At 43.0% G+C, this 13,555-nt stretch overlaps 1 long non-coding RNA gene across 2 annotated transcripts; it reads left to right on the forward strand.

Moving 5' to 3' along the window:
• The first annotated feature begins 233 nt into the window (after nt 1-233).
• Nucleotides 234-8,024, forward strand: LOC136020689 (uncharacterized). 2 transcript variants are annotated; one of them, XR_010615452.1, is made up of 3 exons: nt 234-736; nt 1,868-2,105; nt 6,911-8,024. It is a non-coding gene; the product is annotated as an uncharacterized LOC136020689 (long non-coding RNA). The 2 variants fall into 2 exon arrangements; XR_010615451.1 differs by lacking the exon at nt 6,911-8,024 and having other exon boundaries at nt 1,868-3,515.
• The last annotated feature ends 5,531 nt before the right edge of the window (nt 8,025-13,555 follow it).

Raw genomic sequence — 13,555 nt, forward strand, 5'->3', positions numbered from 1 at the left:
GGGCCAGAGCGGGGGTGTGCTGCGGCCCTGCCGCGCATGCGCCTCCGCCGCCTGCTATTGACCAGACGGGAGACCGGGTCAGGCGCGGGAGGGGAGAGGAGGGGAGGGGGGAAACCCGCATCACGTGACCGTCACAGGCGACGGTGCCACGTGCTCCGCGGGCGGGGGCGGGGCCAGGAGGGGCGGGGCGGGAGGGCTTGCGCTTCCCGCGCTGCCGCGGCTGAGGGGAGCGGAGCGGGGCGGTCGGTGACGGGTCATGGCCGCGGCGGGCCGAGCTCCGCTCCCGGCATGGCCCGGCCGTGCCTTGCCGCCCGCTGCCGCCACACAGCGCGGAAGGGGAGCGAAGAGGGGGGGATTGCCTTCCCCCCCCCCCCCCGCCCCGAGCCGGGCTCTGACGGGAGCTGCTCCCGCCCCGAGAGCCGCCGGCCGCCTCACCTCAGCCCGCCCGCCCCGCTCTGAGGAGGATAGAAATGGCTGCCCCGAGCCCCTTCTCCTCCCCGCGTGGCGGTGGAGGAGGCTGGTTTGGCGCTGGAAGAGCGCTCGGTACACGGCAGGGCGCGCACCGCGAGGCTCACGCCGTGCCTTTGTTCAGCGGGCGAGGTGGGATGGCGGCAGGTGACGCTCGGGCAGAGGCACCGCAATGCCAGGCCGCAGCTGGAGTGTGAGGCGCTCAGTGCGGGGTCTCCGGGGATTTCGCCGGCTCCGAAGCCGTCTGCGGGGCAGCGAGAAACAACCGGTAGCGTCTGGCAGACGGGGTGGTGGGCGATGGAGTCAGTGACCACCGTGGGGGCGGACGGGGAGCAGGCAGGGCAGGGTGTGCGGACCTCCCTGGTTCGTGTGACGCGAATGAGGAACATTCAAACCCAGCAGCTGGAGACAATGCAGCGGGAGCCATTGTCTGAGTGCAAAGAGGTTCACTGGGCTGCATGCGCCTTGGTGACGTGTACGCCAGTGATACAGCAGTGACCTGGTAGTCTGCAGTCCACAGGTTTATCCTCATGTCGTGACAACCTGCTTCCTTGCGCAGCAACGCCCAGAGAGCTGCTCTCCGGATGCCCCAAGCTGTCCGCCCTGTGACCTTAAGCATTTTATGGTGCTACTCTTTATGCTGTTTACACAGCTCGGAAAGCAGAGCTCCCTGTCTGAGCAGGGAAGATTCCTTCCTTCTCGCCCTTACAGACACACACGTGTGCAGTCTTTTGTTAAATTTTCATTGTTCTAACATGGAGAGAGTTGCTAAAAAAACCCAGGGTAAATTATTTCACGTATATTAATTGGGCAAACAGTATTTTTGATTAAGAAGGTCAGCCCTTAGAGTGAATCTTTTTAGATATTTAGCTCAGCCTTAAGCATAACCTACCCAGAGCAAGAAAGAATTCCTTTTCTACTGCAGTGAACAGTGCCCTTTAGTGGGCAAATTAATGGTTAGAAACTTGCCTGATGAAAAAACTCATGTAGCTCCCCTGTATGAAGAATCTCTAGTTTAAACATGTGGAAGAGCTCAAATGGAGAGAAAATAGGGGAGGGAACCAAACAAACTGAAATATTCAGGTTGGGGCAGTTGTAAATAATTACTTTGAATGGGAAAAGCAGTATCAGTATAGGCAATGGCAACAAAGGCAGAGGAGCAGCACTCCCTCTTTTAGTTTATATTCGCCAATTCCACAATAGATTTAATTCCATATTTCCACTCTTATAATATATTTTGGAAATGGTAAATGGGTTTTTCAGTTCAACTCATTTGTTCCTTTATGCACACCAAAATGTCACTGATTCGTAAGCACCTCTAGTTCCAGGGCTTTGTTCTGTATTCAACAAAGGCTATTATGATTGTTTTAACCTTTCTTTTTTTTTTCTTTAACATCAGGGAAGACAAAGGGACAACCCCACACACAATGCAGCAACGTGGAGTCTGCAGGAAAACTCAGTAAAGCAATGTGGAAAAAGAATGCTCCAAAGTGGCATGAACTATACACTGATAAGATATGCAAACATATGGAATTTTTGTTATAATCATCATGGCCATAAATCGAGCTGCATCTGGAAGAGATTCTTGTAATGAATTTCCTCGGTATCTTTTGTTTGACAACAGTCAGAGATAACAGGTGATCAGCAAGAAGAAATACGACACCTGACATTTTAAATGCTCTGTTACTGTTATTTATTCTGCTAAAAAATAGTTCTTCATCCATTAAGTGCTGAAAAAGGGGAATGAAAGAGCATCTTTCACTGGGTGAAGTCATGACAAGTGTGCAGGCCCAGGCATCCTTCATATGAAGAGGGAATATTTGGCTTCATATTAAGAAGCTAACTGCAGTTCATCATGGTACTAGGAAGAAATGTAGCAATGATAGCAGCAGGCACAGCTTTCACAGAACAGCATTTTAAACCACTCTGGTCTTTGGGTACAGTCAGAGTATGTGAGTACATAGCTAGTTCATTTACAGAAAACCTGTGTTGCCAGAACTAAAGAGACATCCATGGCAGTTGCAATGCAACTAGTGGCATTTGGGATGGTCACATCTCATGACATTTCATAACAGTTAAAGGAACCTGTGACTTACAGCAGTGATGAAAACTTGTGGGGTGTGTGATGGTTGAGACAGCACTTATATGGTGGCTGATGGCCATATCTATAGCAATGTGAGCTGAACTGGCACAACTGGCAGAGTTAATGACAGGTGGCAGCTGCTGGAAACATCTGTAACAAGCTCTAACTGCTGGAAGAAGTGAGACAGGCACTGGTTGCTGAAGCATAGCTGGGGACAGTGGGATATGTTTGCAGTTGGTGGCGAAGAAGACAAGAGACTAGCACGGAGAGGTGAAAGTGGAAGAGAGATTTGAATTTGGGTGTGGCAAACAAAACAGATGATACAAAGGAAAGGAGAAACATTTAAGCCCTACAGGAAGAAAAGTTAGAATCAAACCAGTAGTTCCAAAGAAAAATGTGGTAGCTGCAGGGAAGGAGGGTAAGGTCACCAAGTGCAGAACATGATTCTGTAGTGGTGTGGGGAATGGGCAGTAGAAAAGAGCCCAGGAATGAAGGAGGGATTAGAAAAGGTTGGAGAAACTGGAAAGATTTTTCAGACAAGAAGGGGAAAAAATGAACCATCTATGTAAGTATTTTTATGCTAAATAAAGAAAAGCAGAGGAAGTAGAATAAAGGAAAAAAAACCAACATGTAAAGTCAGCTGAAGGAAACTTGAATGAAGGGAAAAGAGAGGGAAGGAGAATGGATTATGAAAACAAACAAACAGAAACATGAATAAGTAGGTGGAAAAAAAAAAAAACAACTTGGTAACTTTAATTTAGGTGTGTGCTTCAATTAGTTTCTCTGTTTCCCACAGTCTAAGAAAAAGAGCTACAATGGCATATGTAGGAAATAGTGTTTCGGTACACTGGTTTGTCTGGCAGCTCAGGAAAAGGGGATCTGTTCTGGAAAATAAACCCAAAATCAATAGGTGTTGCTTTCTTTTTTATTCCAGAAATAAATAGAGGGTTTGTAATACCTGTAATACTGCTCTGTTCCCTCTACCCTCTCTTTCTTTTCTTCTCAGTTTTGAGTCTGCCTCAGACATTTCAATTTTGACATCTTTCATTCCACCCCCATACATCAAATTTAAAGTCAGTTTTTAACTCCTGGATTTAAATGAAATATTTTATAAAGTGTCATAGTTTTAGGCTTGTGTGGGATTCACTGTCTTAATCAGTTCCCCCACTGTCTACTTAATGGAACTGGCTTAACTCTACATTATTCCATTGCATTTCTCAGCAGTCCAAGTGTGTTGCACAGTCGAGATAAAACATCTTTTACCAATATGGATGCAATGGCAGAGAGCTTAAACTTCTTTTCCAGACCCACAAAGTTTGTCAGTGTCAAAGCAAGACCACGATTTGGGCATTGCTGATTATTTCCATGCTGTAACTGTATGAAATACAAATAGATACACAGTCTTTACAAGGTGTCAGTATCTGACATTAAGTTTTACCTATAGGGGTTAAAAAAGTAACATTCTGAATTGCCCACTAAATTTAACAGGCTCTTAATCTATGCTTTTTAACCAGCTTTACTATAAATACACTGACATTAAAACAGTGTAGTTTTCTTGTTGGTGTGTGCATTCAATACCACTTTTCAGACTGTAGTCAGTTTACTCTCTTCCATGCTAAATCAGTTATTTTCTATGGGGAAAGTCAGTTCTTTGCTGTGATGCAAAATGATAATTTCTACTTGTATTTGTGAAATCCAGTGCTAATATTACAAAGAAAATCTGGAGACTTTTTTCTATTTGTGTAGCACTTCCATGTGGAAGATTCAAATTCCCATGTGGGGATTCAGATTACTAGTCTGGCATCTAAACTCTTCAGTTGTTTAAGTTGGGTTCAATATATCAGCTTAAATCTGTGGGCTAAGCTAACAAAGCCATCCTGACCTGCCCAGTCTTTGCTGTTTGTACCTCAGGAATCTACAGGGTCTGCTTATGAAAGTTGTGTTTGATTACCTGAACCGACAGAGGTTAGAAATCACTAGGACACTTTTGATGCAACAGAGTAAGCAGGGAGCATACATTCACTTATTTTATAAAACTGAAATATCTTGGACATGTATAACATCTTTTATTAGAACGAACACAAATTGCTATTCCACACTTTTCCTGCTCACATCACTACACTACAGGCACTGCTTTAAAAGCCGTGAATATGAGACTAAAAAACCACAGTCAGTATTAGACATAAGACCAAGAACACAAGCCAAAATCCTGTCTGCTCTTGTGATTCATTTAATCTTTGAAGCATGGGGGGCTGGAGCAGTTAGAAAAGTGCAAATACCTTTTATACTGAGGCTTTCTGAATCACAAAGGGCAAGGTGAAGTGATCCTGGCTAATGAGGGGGTCATTTATTCACGAATGTGGAAGCTGGGGATAAATTTAAAAGATCCTTTTATGAAGACAGCTAAATGGACAATGTATGTGATACAAAAAAAGGCTGGCAAAGCTGGAGTTTGCAGTTTGGTAACAAAAAATTGAAGAGTGAAGTCTTACAAACCAGACCTAGATTCTAAAAAAAGGTGTTTAGGCATCTTTCTCCCATTCAAATGAGTAAGAGGATTCAGACCTAAGTTTAGAAATAATTAGGGCATAAAGAGAGATAGTTGTCTATGTAGGACAGTGGGGAGCACTGAACATAGCCTAAAATACCATGTTCCATTAGGAAAAATCTCTGACTTTGTTTTGCTTGTTCTTGGGTAGCATTGCACTGAAGTGAATTGCAATTGTGCATCCTCCTCACAGATGCCCTGCTCTGAGGGGATAGTTTCAAAGTGGGTTTTCATCAAGCTTTTTCAGGTATGAAGTGAGCAAAAGGTGGAGTGAAGAGTGTGCTGAAGAGCAAGTAGGAGATAATTCTCCTAAATGGAGAAAGGAGGCAAAAAGTTGTCTTTGAGGGATCAAATGCTGCAGAGGATTAGTCTGCAAATAAAGATTTTGTAGGGTTTCAGGTTCATGCATTAACTAGGAGAGTAAGAATCTGTGTATTTAGCTTCATGCCCAACTTTCCAAGAGGTTCAAGAGCTGCAGAGATAGCCAATGATCTAAATCCACTCGTAGGCTGAGAAGAGGCCAAGTTACAACTAGACTATCACAACTGACCTACTGGTACACTTCACAGGGGTGTCAGTGGAGGGACTAAGGAGTGAATGACACATTGCCCTGTGGACAGTTTTTCCAGAACAAAATCATGTGTTTTGGAGAGTACAAGTTATATTCACTGCATACTTCAGACGGCTGGATGTTGCAGACTAGCAAATTTCACCATTCCCTGTACAGAAATCTATCTTTACTAATTGGGTTTGGCTAAAATTCCAGACAGCTCAATAGCAGTGTTTCTTTAAGAGCTCCTCCTTCCCTCGCTGTACTTCTTTGTCTCTCTACAAATTATTGAACTCATTTAGGCTGTCAGCATTGAGCACTATTTCATTGACGCTGGGGCTGTAATGGGGTTGAACCAAGATTCTCCTGCCCAGTTCTTGCTAGTGCAAATTAAATCATCAGACAACATACATCACCAGGCTGAGAACACGGAGGAAAGAGCTCCTTTATTATGTGTCTTAATTCAGAGACCTTATCTGAATGAATTCTCTACAGTGGACTCTGTTCTTGAGCCAAAGAAATTCATGTCCCTCACTTTACCTGTTTTACAAATGAATTGTAGATTCTACTTCTTCCTGTTCAGCTGGGGAATGTATCATTTTACCTGGACCCAGCACTATGCTGTTCCTTCCCTGCATAACATCTACTGCAGTTTCATAGCTCCAATTGCTCTTGGACTTGGTTTTAAAAAGCATGTTTCAGAAATGCCTTTGAGCATGGAATTATTAGTCACTGGTTTAAGGTATTTTTCATTTATGTTTGCTATTTTGCCTTTTAAATTAAAACTAAACAGGCTTTGGGGTTTAAAGTTTATAGGTTCTAATTCAGGTTTTGGGTACAGATACCAAGAAAGGTCATTCATAGCAACAGGATGTTAGTGCACTTTCAGGAAGTAGTTTCTTTTTGCATGACCATAAACTGGCATTTAATCTCTGTCACATTTTAGAAGCTAAACTGTCAATCAGTCTTCACAAAAGACAGCAGTGTCCCTCTACCTGGTCTGTTCTAACTCATGCTTCTCCTCACTGTTGTAGTATTTGTGTACACACTTTCCACATCCACCTGAAAATGCTGACATTTACCATTCCAAAGCCTTTGTGTCATTTGTATTTCAAACCCCATTTCACTATTACTTGATGTATGACAAGTGCACTTTTAAACCACAGTTTTCTTCTGTAAAGTAGCCCTAATAATAACAGCTGAGATTTAGCATTTCAGTTTTCTCACTTAATTCATACTAACACTCTCCCTTTCTTTCCAGAGAGCATCACAGCTTCATTCGTGTTCTTCACTTTACTCAGCAGCATCCTCAGCACTTACTGTGCCCGTGACATCACCTGTGAGAAACTTCTAAAGGCTCCTTGGGACATACACTTGCTAGTAAGATGTTCTGATGACAAAAGGTTTGTGCAAGTATAACTCGGAGTGTAAACTGGTCTGAAGAATCTGAATTGTTGTTGATGAAGCAGAAGTAGAGTTGAGGGTGAGGTTGTGAGCTAGAAAAGTATATCTTCTTTTATTCTAAACAGAAAGAAATCCGGTATTAGCATCTGCAGGAGAATGAACTGTCAGCCCAAAGTGACTTAGTGCTGAATAACTTTTCCAATAACTATCTGAGCTGCAATGAGATAATAATGCACCAGGCCTTTACAGGGCAAGTGTTAGTGATTCAGTCTCTGTGTGATGCAGGTGGCTCCTACTCCACCCACATATAAAAGAGGATGGTGTGGCTCCTGTAGGACAGATGAGCCTTCTCAATTGAGAAGTTTGAATTTAGACAAACTGAAAGTAGTCAAATTGCAAGAGGTTTAAGGTTCTGTTTTCTGTGAATCCCTTTTAAAGACAGGAAAGCTTTTGGAACGGGGCAACTGTGGAAATTTTGGTGGAAATGGTGGTAATAGTGCAGGGTAAGAGCTAGCCTGTTGTATGATCATATCAAGACATGGACCAGAATGCAACTTCACACAGCTTTTAAAGTCACAAGGATGTTACATTTATGTGTTCTTGTTGGGGATGAGGGTGTAGCAGGGATGGCTTCAGGCTGACAAGTTGTACAATTCTACTTAGATGGCTTCATATCAAGAAATAGTAATGAATGAGTAAACTTACTGTACAGAACAGCCCACTAAACTACAGAGCAGCAAAACTAGCTCCCTCTTTTGGTCTGCTGGAAATAATGAAGAGAAACAAGTTCTATAGTTGCATAAGAACAATTTGACTTTCTTACACAAGAACAAATTGTCTATTGCTTCCCTAAGTAATCACCTTTCCTAAGCAAGTTGTGTTTGTTACCTGACATTTTGTTTGGTCACTAATAAATGGTTGGTGTGGACAGATGGATGGGTTTACTGTCCTTGCTAGAAAATTAAGTAATAGTGGTGTTATACTTCATACTTCATATACTTCTGTGGTAATGGAAGAGTATTGCAAGTAACCCCATAAAGACAAAACTGACAATAAGGAACAAGTTAACATAAAAAACTTGGCCTTCCATCCCAGTGTGTCATTTCCTTTGGGCTGGAAGTTTTCCCCATCTTGTATTTAAGAGATAAAATATTTGTCTGACTTGCTTAGAAACTTCTGTCAGCTGTGGGAGCACATCCCATTTTTAACTGAATTAGTGGATTTGTCTGGAGTTTCAAAAATAAGCAAAAGCTCATTAAAAGAATAGGGGCAAGTCCTTGAACTCTGTCTTCAATAGTGAGAATATATTTTAGGTAGTGTAAGAAAGTATCCTATAGTCTGAAATCACACCCCTATCTTAGACTGCTGGAGGTTTCAGGAAAACCCACCCTTGTACAATAGTCCTTCGTGCTGTGTTTTCGTAAAGTCTGAGGCAGCTCAATAAAGAAGTTCCAACATGATGTATTTTAATCAGTTCCTACAGAGAAGTCATTAAAAAAATAAAACTTGGCAAAATCCTGCTTACATACTTCCTGCATTCCAAATCCACAAAATGTTTAGATACAATCTCATTTCCTTACAACCAAAACAAACATTCTTTACTAGATGTCTTTCATTTTTTTTCTTTAAATGATGATGTTTCCGTACGTCTTCTGTCTACGCTGGCTTTCCAGTTCAGTGTATTTGTGTCTGGGTTCTTTATAATGCCACTAAGATTAGTAAGGTTGCTCTGAGGAATCCTATCATCTCACAGGGCTTGGTGAGAGCATTTGGCAGACTGTGAACTTGAGACGGAGTGGGGAAAATTATTTAGTGCGCTTGTCATCTGAAGACAACTTGTAGAAATACTTGCACATGTGATTATTCTTTCAGTTCAAATTTACAAGAATCTGGATTTTGACCCCTTTTGTACCTACACTGAAAGTTTGACCAACTTTTTTGTCTGTTTCATTTGGCAATTCTTATTGTTGAGTTAAAAAGTGTATGCTCAGGAGCACACAGAACTCTGCTATCAAATAACTCCTCTATTTTAACAGAGGGTGCTGTGGGACTATTCAATGATTTAGATAGGGCAATCCCAGGCACAGCTACAGGTTGGGCAGAGAAGTGATATAGAGCAGCCCTGTGAAGAAGGACTTGGGGTGTTGGTCAATGAGAAACTGAACATGAGCCACTTCAGTGTGTGCTTCAGCCCAGAAACCAACCGTATCCTGGGCTGCTTCAAAAGGAGCGTGACCAGCAGGCCGAAGGAGGTGATCCTGCCCCCTACTCTGCTCTCATGAGAGAGTTCTGGTGTCCTCAGCATAAAAAAGACATGGAGCTGTTGGAGCAAGTCCAGAGGAGGCCACGAGGATGATCAGGGGCTGGAGCACCTCCCGTATGAAGACAGGCTGAGGAAGTTGGGGCTGTTCAGGCTGGAGAAGAGAAGGCTGCGTGGGGACCTCAGAGCAGCCTTCCAGTGTCTGAAGGGGGTCTACAAGGATGCTGGAGAGGGGCTCTTCATCAGGGACTGTAGCAATAGGACAAGGGGTAACGAGTTTAAACTTAAACAAGGGAAGTTCAAGTTGGATATAAGGAAGAAATTTTTTCCTGTGAGGGTGGTGAGGCACTGGAACAGGTTGCCCAAAGAAATGGTAAATGCTCCATCCCTAGCAGTGTTCAAGACCAGGTTGGACAGGGCCTTGGGCAACATGATCTAGTGTGAGGCGTTCCTGCCCATGGGATGATCTTAAGGTCCTTTCCAACCCTAAGTATTCTATGATTCTAAAACTCCTTTTGGTGGGGCAAAAAGTTGATGATCTGAGAATGCCATCTCATGGTATTGACTGGAAAAAAATCAAGCAAGCTCCAGTTCTTTGAGGAGTTCCAGTTTTGAGAGTGAAGAAGCCACCTCTGATCACAGCAGGCTACCAAGCATGTGTCTGGAAGCAACAGACCACTTTGTCCACTATTTTTAAATTGCTAGGAAGTGGAGGATTGGAATCTAGAAGAGAAGCAAAGGAAGAAGAGGACCAGTGATCTGCACTGCTCAGAAAGTAAATAGTGAGGATTGGTGAAGAGAGTGTTAGCTATTGAGTGATGCTGGAAGGCTCAAGGAAGAACTAGAACAGCTCTGAATCAAAGAGTCCAGAACTGGAATACCAGTGTATTACCTTTTAGGTTGTTTGTTGAGGGTATATTGTTGATAAAACATGCCTGGCAAGGGAATACTTTGCTCACAGAGAATCACAGAGCAACTGAAGCAAAACCCGCCAAATTCACCTCTCGTTAAGAAGAAGGATTTCAAACATATTCTGACAAATCCTGACTGTAAAAATGTGCAAATTGAATTTCCAGTAATGAGCCCCATCAGTAGGCACATTGTCTTGACATGTTCTGTCTGAGTATCACTTGGAAATAATGATTCAATATCGCAAAAGTTACTCTCATTTGCAGAGAGGGGAAAACATGTTCAGTGTGCCCAGGCAGTTCTAATAACTTGCTAAATTCAAATTAATGTGAAATTGCTGAAGCTCCTTGTAGTGACCAGAAGGACACTAATCTTCCAATAGTATTTTGTTTCCCCCGTGAATCATGTGGACTTGCACAAGAAATCTCTCAGCACAGAGCTTCTGGTCACCTTCACAGTCATCATTCTGCATGTTTGCTAGTCATCTCCATTCAGTAGATACGCTTAAAGACCTGCTAGCTGCTGGGCTACGTAGTTGGAAACTTCCATCTTCTTACACAAGTGCTCCTTTTTCTTAATACAGTTCTCTAGCTCTTCCCTCACAGATGACTCTGGATATTGATACTTCCGATCTTGGCCAGCAGTACCAAGCATGACAGTTAAGAGCAGTTGGGAAGGAAAAAGAGTATTCCACAGTGCTTTCAGACTGTAAAGCCTTGAAGGCCTTTAAACAATAATCCTTTATCTCATAGTGTATTCTCTGGGCATCTTCTTTTGGGTGCAGGATGTTGAGTTGCATGGCCTTTGGTATGCCCCAGTACAGCCATACTTAAATAACTCCCATGTGAACTGCATGTAGCATGTGCTAGTGAGTCTTCTAATTGGCTCATAAAACTGAGACATTGCCCAGGCAGTTGTGTGCTCAGGCAACTTTGCTTTTTGAAAACCAAGCTTTTAAGTAGTCTCTAACAGATATTTTCTATGTATTTCCCAGTTGGTAACCAGGTATTGTTAAATACCTTGCTTTTATAATGAGGATATCCCATAAGCTGACACATAATATATTTATTCCATCATACCTCACTAGAAAGAGAAGGCTGCATGGAGACCTCATAGCAGCCTTCCAGTATCTGAAGGGGGCCTACAGGGATGCTGGGGAGGGACTCTTCATCAGGGACTGTAGTGACAGGACAAGGGGTAATGGGTTATAACTTAAACAGAGGAAGTTTAGATTGGATATAAGGAGGAAATTCTTTCCTGTTAGGGTGGTGAGGCACTGGAATGGGTTGCCCAGGGAGGTTGTGAGTGCTCCATCCCTGGCAGTGTTCAAGGCCAGGTTGGATGAAGCCTTGGGTGGGATGATTTAGTGTGAGGTGTCCTTGCCCATGGCAGGGGGGTTGGAACTGGATGATCTTGAGGTCCTTTCCAACCCTAACTATTCTGTGATTCTATGATAATTAAATATATTTGATGCAAGGAAGAGTCGCTTGGTTTTCTGCTCCACTGCTGGAGCTCCAGTAATGTTAGGCAGCTACAAACACTTAAATAGGTGGGTGGTTTTGCCACAATTCCATAGCAGCACTGTGTTAGGTGTTCTGTCTGCAACACTGAATTGCAGTCAAAGCGTTGGTGCTTCTGTAGCTGTCAGAGACAGTCTAGTACACATCAGGGTAGACACTGTCCTTAAGTGGAAACAGGAGAGTAGGTAGGTGTGATTACCATCAACTACATAGCGACTGCACAGTTGCTTTCCAAAACTACTGCTCATCTCTATCTTACAATGCCAGGATTAAGCCACTTTCCTGGAGCACAACACAATTTCCAATATTAATCCCTGAGTACTGGAGGCATTAGGTTTCTTCAGGGATTCACTTAAGGATAGCTGAAGTAACCAGGATGATTTTAAGACCAATAAGCAGTATTTTGAGATTCCAAAGAGAAGACAGCAAAGTCCACAGACTGCAAAGAGCCACTGAAGTTTTTTTATCTCCACGCACACATCTGTAGTAAGCCTGCATTTGCCCCTAAATTCAAAGTAAAACACTTAAACCAGGGATATTTTTCCTGTGGATTATCCAACACTTGTATTGCAGATGCATAGGAAGCCTTGCTGGTTTTGCTGAACACTTGCTAGTGCAGACTGACACCTATTTGCAGAAGAATCAGCACACAGACTTTCACATCTACCAACCAGGAGCTTCTACATAGGACTACATCTTCAACCAGGGCTCCATTCCTTTGTCTTCTCCTGACACTCTGCAACTCACTGGTCAGTTAAGACTCAAAGCTGCTGTGCAGAGGCAACCAAAAGCGACTCTCCTTCTCACAAACCATCTGTATGCTTCTCTGATACGTCGCTTATCACTAATCCATCCTCCTGCCACCTCTGTCAGATGTTCTCGTACTGAATTTTAGGCTAACTATAGCAAGCAAACAGAAAGAGAACTGCACTACCACTTGAGACAGTCTCTATGCCATGGTCTATATAGGCTAGCTCTTAGTGGGGGAAATAAGTATTAAATAACAATATCCTAAAGAAGCAGGTTAAAACAACTATTGGTCCTATGTTTTTCCTGTATAGCTCCTCCTAGCTTTTACTCTTTGGCACTAGAGAGAATCCGTACGTGCCTGTAGCATTCAAGATCTTTTGATGTAATTGCTGATGCGTGAAATAGCACTCACTGTATGCTGAACCTGACTATTTCTACACCAGCACCAATAATTACCAGTAACCCATTATCAGAACTCTTACCCAAGTTGCTCTTTGATACTATTGAAAACGGAAGGTGAGCAGTGAGCAGAGAGGAGCTGGATCCTAGTCCTGAAGAATCCAGCCTAGAAAGTGACTTCCAATGTCAAACAAGAGGCAGAGAGTATGAAAAGATAAATTATTCAGTAATGGATTCTACACACTTACAATGCACAAGTTGTAATGAATCTCAGTTGCTCTTGTAATTTTGTAAAGTTGTTTACCTAATATGGTAGATACACCATATGGTGCACTAAAGAGAGCGTTAGAACAAGGACACAAAGATTTCTATGCTTTTATTTCTAGTTTTGTATGCAACTGAAGACTACACTCAAGCTGTCCTAGAATGTGAGCAGTAGAGGAACAGAGGCTGCTCTGACCCCTCCTGCTGCTGCAGCTTGACGCATGTCCTCCCTCCATCATCCCTCCGGTGCTGTAGCCCAGCATTAGGCTGTACTCTGATTCCACAAGAGATAGACCTGCAGCCACTCCACAGCTTCAGGCTGGTTCAACTTAAGCCAAGCTTTTTTACCCTTAATAGATAACTTGAGCAGATGATGTAGATTAACTCTTCAGGTACTCAA

This window comes from Lathamus discolor, chromosome 11, assembly GCF_037157495.1.
Source record: "Lathamus discolor isolate bLatDis1 chromosome 11, bLatDis1.hap1, whole genome shotgun sequence".
Lineage (NCBI taxonomy): Eukaryota > Metazoa > Chordata > Aves > Psittaciformes > Psittacidae > Lathamus > Lathamus discolor.